This window comes from Toxotes jaculatrix, chromosome 21 (genome assembly GCF_017976425.1).
Source record: "Toxotes jaculatrix isolate fToxJac2 chromosome 21, fToxJac2.pri, whole genome shotgun sequence".
Taxonomy (NCBI): domain Eukaryota; kingdom Metazoa; phylum Chordata; class Actinopteri; family Toxotidae; genus Toxotes; species Toxotes jaculatrix.
Genome location: NC_054414.1, coordinates 20,578,002 through 20,585,494, shown reverse-complemented (window position 1 = coordinate 20,585,494; position 7,493 = coordinate 20,578,002).

Sequence of the window (7,493 nt, the reverse complement as noted above, 5' to 3'; positions counted from 1 at the left end):
GGGCTCGTTAATCTTAATTAGCGAGGAGGAGTCTCAGTGTGTGTGTCAGTGGACAGCTGGACTCTACTGCTGCCTTGCTCCAGGGCACCGCTGCCGTTTCAGGGATTAAACCTGTGACCTTCAGCTGCAGCAGCACTGTTTCGTGATGTTTGTCACCTGGTTGTAAAATCCGCCGTCTGACTGTTGTCACATGACTCCTCGTGGTTAAGGTCCGGTACAGATGGTGGTGGTGCTCCGTGTGTCTCAGCACTGCATGTTTGACCTTGACCCCTGACCCTGAGTGACGTTCCACCTCCATCTGTCGATGACTCGGCTGCAGCCGTGACCACCGAACTTTCAGTTCAACGTTTGAAAGGAGGAAATTAAAGTTCTGAAGCCGTTTGACTGACAGGTGGAGACTGACCAATCACACGCTGACGTTGTTGGATGTTAGAACATGTTAACACACACACACACACACACAGTGCAGGATGATTGACAGAGTTAATTAACAACAGTGTATACAGATCAGCCTTCAGAAGCTGATTCCCTGTTTGACAGACTCACACCCACACTCACACACACACACTCACACACACACTCACACACACTCACACTCACACACACTCACACTCACACACACTCACACACACTCACACACACACACACTCACTCACACAGTTTAAATAACATTAAACCTGGTCACTGTGTTCCTCAGCATCTCTCCAGCCTGTAACAGTGATGATGTTGAGTCTGATGCTGATGATGACTGATTGTGTTTCCGTGGTGACCCGAGCGCTGTGCAGTGATGGTCTGCTGCTGGTCCGTCCGTCCATCCTGGCAACAGGACAAGTAATAAAACTACTAATACTAAGACTAACAACAGGACTGACAGTAATAATGAAACTGTGGGGGCAGTAGGCAGCCCACAGCCACCAGCTGAGGGGCAGTAGGCAGCCCACAGCCACCAGCTGAGGGGCAGTAGGCAGCCCACAGCCACCAGCTGAGGGGCAGTAGGCAGCGGCGGCGTCTCATCATATATTTCTGTCATAGTCCGTAAATAATGTGTTTTTGTTGTGTCTATGTTGTCTTGTGGTTTCCGCTTTTATTTTGAAATCTGATCTCCTCTTGTTTCATGATTCCTGCCGCTCTGATTGTCTCCACCTGTTTCCCGTTACCCTGTGTCCGTATCATGTCTGCGTCAGGTGAGCCAGCGTTTTATCGCTCACTGTTTTCCTGTGCCTTTGCTGCTTCGCCTGTTTTGGTCTTTTGGTTCTTTAAGAGTGATTTTGTGTTTTTCCTCGTTACGAGTGATTCTTGTTTCCTTGTGTTTTTCCTGTTTGGCTGATTGTTTTTTGATTCTTGATAAAACTTTATTCGTGATCCTGTTTCCTGGAGTCGTTCGGTCTTCGCTCAGTTGGGACATATTTCAGTTGTGCTCTGGCACAGCAGGGATGTAGTTTGTGTTTGTGTTATTGTTGTTGTGTTTACTCACACTGCACATTTACCACAATCAGAACCTGCAGCCTGTATGTTCACAGGTTACTGCACACGGCCCCCGGTCAGTTCGTCCAGGTTATTCCAGGTGTTATAGCTCAGCCTGAAGACACAGCTCAGTGAAACAGCGGATTCTTTCCTGAACTCAGGCTGAGTCTGCTCAGAGTGTGATCGGCTTCAGGATCAGGACCGAATCAGACAGTGATCCAGAGCAGCAGCTGAAGCCGTCACGTGACGATGCCATGTCGTCAGCCTGCGGTGTGTGTGTGTGTGTCTTCTGTGTCGTGTCTGCGGGTGTGAACCTCGTCCTGCAGCCTCGGCTACATGTGCGCTGACATTTCTGAGCATCAGGACTCTGACTGTGTTCAAAGCTGCGGCGAGTCCAGCGTCTCACCAGCACGACGGCTTTGTAGGCCACGCGACTCCTCTTTTATTCCCCACAGCTGGATCCAGATCAGCCTCAGCCTCCCTGACATTTAACAGGTCAGAGGTCAGAGGAAGGGGAGGTTTAAAGTGTAATCTGAATATACAAGTTTTATTAAAATCAAACAATGTGAAGCACTGTGTGTGTGTGTGTGTGTGTGTGTGTGTGTGTGTGTGTGTTGTGTAACAGTGCTGTTAGCTTTTTAGCAGCATGGATACATATTTAATTAGTTTACAGTGTGAGCTCGTTAGCTTGGAGGGCCTTAACGAGGATCTGGCCTTGAGTCTAAGAGGCTGAATGTAAGACTAAGGATTTAATTACTCAGTGATACAGACAGTACCAATATCAGCTCGTTAGCATCAAAGTGTCTTAACGAGCTGCTAAGTGTGTTTACAGGAACAGTTTTTACACTAATTGTTTAATTGTTTGTTTTGAGTGTATAAATATCTCTGGGCTGTTAGTCACTCGTTAGGGCGCTAACGAGCCTCCCTGCCTGTTCAATTAATACAAACCACAGGAAGAGACAGAAACTCTGCTGGCCAGTATGTGACCAGTTTATGACCTCTTCAGGACCAGTACATGACTGGGAGGAAACTGGCAGACAGACAGCAGCGATGCTGGTCACAGTAGTGTTTGTAGTTGTACGTTGCTGCAGCTCGAATGATTCAGCTCCGTTGTGTTAACACCTGGTTTGTGTAACTGTTATATGACACTGTTTGCTGCGTCTTCCTTCACTGAAAAGAACTTTGAGCTCTGAGCTTCTTCGTGCCAACAACTAAATTTATTGTCTTATTATTTATTGTGATAGTTCCAGTTGTACTGAGCGTTCAGGTTTACGTCTGCTCTTTGTCGTCAGGGTTCCTCGATGGTAAACTGATGGATTGTTTCCGATGTTCGTGAGTTTTTTGAAGCGTTGTATTTCTGGATTTTTCTCTAATCTACAGTTTTGTGGGAAACGTCGGAGAGTTCGGCCTCAGTCCTTTACCTGTGTGTGTTTCTGAATCAGTGAGGAGGACAGAGCCGTTCAGCAGCAGAGGACAGACGAGGAGCTGCAAACACCAGTTTGGTCTTTTTTACTGGAGCAGAGAGTTTCTCTGTCTCTCTCTTCATGTCTTTAATTGACTCCCTGTCCTCTCTCCTCCCTTCTTCCTTTCTCTTCATCTCTCTCTCTGTCTGTTTATAGCTGCAGGGCTCGCTGCAGCTGATTGGCTGCTGAATTACAGAGGGAATCACTGTGATTGGCAGCTGAGAGCCCACAGTAACAGCTTGGAAGCAAGAACACAAGACTACTAATTACTGAGGAGTGTGTGTGTGTGTGTGTGTGTGTGTGTGTGTGTGTGTGTGTGTGTGTGTGTGTGTGTGCGCTTGTCGTTAGATGATGTGACGTGTTGTTCCCAGCGGTCATCAGAGAAGATTAGCTGCCATCGCCATGGGACACACACACACACACACACACCCGTCAGGTTTCAGTGTTTCTGACACCGTCTAATATTCCTCTTTATCCTCTGAGCCGGACAGAACCACAGGAACCAGCGTTCACACAGTGAAAACCAGAATCAGAGTCTGGATCTAAATGTTTCATGTAAACATCGTGTGTCAGACTGAACCGCTTCAGGCTGTGAAGCTGTACTGTTGATGTCTCAGGTTGGACAGTCTCTGGTTGGACGGTCTCTGGTTGGACAGTCTCTGGTTGGACGGTCTCTGGTCTTGGCAGGTCCTCCATCCACCCCGTTCAGTCATGAGGAGTCAGATGTCTCCTCATGGTTTTTACTCAGGCGATGAGGAGGAGACAGTGGAAACAGTCAGGAGGGTGGTGCTGCAGACGGGGGGTGGAGGTCTGGTTAGGGCGGAGCAGAGATTCAAGGATCAGCTGATCTGCAGAAAACTCAGAAACACGTTTTCACTTTTACATTTGCTTTGTTTAATGATGAATTCTGCTTTAAGACTTTTCCCTGTGGGACAGAGGACAGAGGACTGCTTCAATCACACACTGGTCATCTGTGTGTGTGTGTGTGTGTGTGTGTGTGTGTGTGTGTGTGTGTGTGTGTGTGTGTGTGTGCGTGTGTGCGTGTGAGCTGATTGATGATTGGAAGATGTTCAGATCTATCAGAGAGCTCAGAGTTTAGAGGACGAGAGCACCCTGAAGCATTCTGGGAAATATCATATATTCCCTCTAATGTAGACTCTGATCAGTGTGTGTGTGTGTGTGTGTGTGTCTCAGCGTGTTAATGATGGACACAGTTATCAGTAGCAGTGGAAGTCAGAGATGTTTTCCTCTCTGTGTGTGGGAGCAGGAAGTCGTCACTCCTCTGTAACAGACTTCCTGTACCTGAGCCGTCCACACTCACCACCAGCTTCAGCCAAAGCTTCTTATTGTTCTGTGGTTCTGAGAACGAGACACGATGCTGCTCCGAGTTTAGTGTCTGTGACTCTGAGTCCTGTCACTTTAAATCTGTCAGCTGGTCCGAAAGGTCGACAGCAGCTACTGAGTAAAAGCTAACGACAGGAATAAAACCACATCACACCTCTGTGTGTGTGTGTGTGGCAGGGCATTAGCACTGCCCTAAAAAAAAACATTAATGAGACTCATAAAAGGAAAAAATGAACCTTTTAATGTGAGCTGGTCATCAGACAGCAGCTGTGTGTGTGTGTGTGTGTGTGTGTGTGTGTGTGTGTGTGTGTGTGTGTGTGTGTGTGTGTGTGCGGGGTGTGTCCGGAGGCTGGTCAGTTTGTCTCGTTAATGACCCCTCCCACCTTAACGAGCTAATAATGAGAGCTCGTTAAGACGGACAGACAGACGGAGCTCAGCCAATAAAACACTGTCTCTCTCTCTGTAACCAGCACACCTGCTGATTCCACAGCAAACAGTGTGGGCAGGTGGTTTGGGCGGGGGGGGGGGGGGGGTTAATCTGTGTGGTTGGGTTAGTTCACCTGTGAGTCACCTGAAGCATCAGTGCGGTTGCTATGGTAACCTGCAGGTTAATACACCTTGTGTTCAGATTTAGAACAGAAGTCGAGTCTGAATAAGAGAGAGTCCTTGAGGAGGTCTGGGAGGTCCTTAACCAGGTTCCTTGGATCCTTGGATGGGACTCACGTGGTCCCTGAGCCAGTTACAGTTTCAAATAAAAAAACTACAATGGAACCAAACATCAGGCTAATGAAGCTAAATATTTATGAATGAAAACTTGAGAAAGTTTCCTGTTTTATCTCCGTTATCAGAGCGAAGAGAGAAAAGCTTCTGTGTTAATAAAAACCCGCAGCAGATGAAAGAAGAACAGATGAATAAAAGATAAAAAAGAGGAGTGAAGGTGTGTTAATGACCAGATCCTCAGAATTTACCTTCATCATCATCATCATCATCATTATTATTATTACTGGACATAATGTGATCAGAAGTGGAATCCAACACGGTCACAGAGCTGTTCTTCATTAATGCTGGTTACCATGGAAACCATCAACATGGCCTCCATTCAAACTAATGGGAGGGGAAATTGTTGAACTATAAAGAGGATGAGACACATGAGTCACATGGTCCAGGACCTAAGTCCAGGTCCAGGTCCGTTCTTCTTCTGATCATCATTAATATTATGGTTGTTGTTGTTGTTGTTGTTGTCGTCGTCGTCATCCCCATCACACATGGTTTGGGTTTTTTGTGTAGATGTTAGTACAATCTGAGTTTTCTATATTGAATCATTTCACTGTCGTAATAAAAATCAAATAGAATCAGTCAGAAGTTAGTCTGCACCGCAGCCCAGGTTAGGCCTGGTTCTGGTCTGGTTCTGGTCTGGTTCTGGCCTGGTTCTGGTCTGGTTCTCGCCTGGTCCTGGTCTAGTTCTGGCCTGGTCCTGGCCTGGTTCTGGTCTGGCTCTGGCCTGGTCCTGGTCTGGTTCTGGCCTGGTTCTGGCCTGGTCCTGGCCTGGTTCTGGTCTGGCTCTGGCCTGGTCCTGGTCTGGTTCTGGTCTGGTCCTGGCCTGGTTCTGGCCTGGTTCTGGTCTGGCTCTGGCCTGGTCCTGGTCTGGTTCTGGTCTGGTTCTGGTCTGGTCCTGGCCTGGTTCTGGTCTGGTTCTGGTCTGGTCCTGGTCTGGTCCCGGCCTGGTTCCGGCCTGGTTCTGGCCTGGTTTAGTCTTTGTTGAGGTCCTGGTTTGTCCTGGTGCAGGTGTGGTGGCTGTGTTTTCAGGGATCATGTGTTTTCAGTTCTTAACGAGGCCTTAATCTGTGTGTGGGAGGAACAGGAAGCTGCTGGAGAACCTCGTTAAAGACGTCAAGTGTCACTAACGAGCTCCTGATTAAACCTTCACACACTGAAATCCTCCAGACTCTGATCTGAGGACGGCCTTCACCTCCCTCCTCTTCATCTGTCTCTCTCTTTAATCTAATCTCTCTCCTGACAGAAAGACGGACTTAACAGGTTTAATATCGCTCAGCTAACGGGGGTGGGGGGGGGGGGGGGGCTGACCCTCTGTGATGTTAAAGAGGAGGAGGGGGACTGATGGTCCCCGTGTGGTCTCCAGAGGATCTCTGTATCTAACAGACAGACAGAGGAGTTGTTAGCAGCTAATGTTAGCGTCCTGCTGCTGTTGGTCTAATGGAGTTTCCATGTTTGGGTCCCAGCTCAAACCTGATGGAGCGGATCAGCTGTGATGGACAGACGGGTGGACGGGTGTAAACAGTGGACAGACAGACAGGTGCACATTTATTTACAGGCTGAAGATCAATAAACACACTGATGTTTGTCTCTGAGCAAAGCTTCAGCCTGAACGGCTTTATCCAGAGGTCAGAGGTCACACCATCATTTACACTCACTCTGTTCTTCAGGTCCTGAAGAACCTCCAAAGAACCTGCAGGGAACGTCTGCAGAACGTCTGAGGGAACCTTCTGGAGAAACCTGGCTCATGTGTTCAAAATAAACCGAAGAAACAAAGGTTACAGCACGAGATGGAAAATTCAGATCGTATCATCACAGACTTTAAAACTTTACCATCATCAGATTCACACACACACACACCACACACACACCACACACACACACACACACACCACACACACACCACACACACACACCACACACACACACCACACACACACCACACACACACACCACACACACACACCACACACACCACACACACCACACACCACACACACACACACACACACACACACACACACACACACACACACACACACCACACACACCACACACACACACACACACACACACCACACACACACCACACACAGTGTGGAGGACTCGGCCTGTAGTTCCAGTGGGTGGAGGCTTGGATTCAGCTGCTGTCTGATCACATGGACGTTTGCCCGGTGCTCACCTTCTTCATCAACCTGAGAAACACCTGAGAAACACCTGGAACCTGGTCTCCAAGTCGGTCAGTGTTCAGGAGGAACACGCTGCAGCAGAGAGTTAACAAGGTCAGTGGGACACAAAAGTGTGTGTGTGTGCATGTGCGTGTGCGCACGTGTGTGTGTGTGTGTGTGTCAGACTGACCATCTGGGCATGCTCCGCAGAGACCAGGACTGAACTGAATCTCATTTATCACCTGGACAGAAACACAGGAAACAGTTTGGACTTTATCAC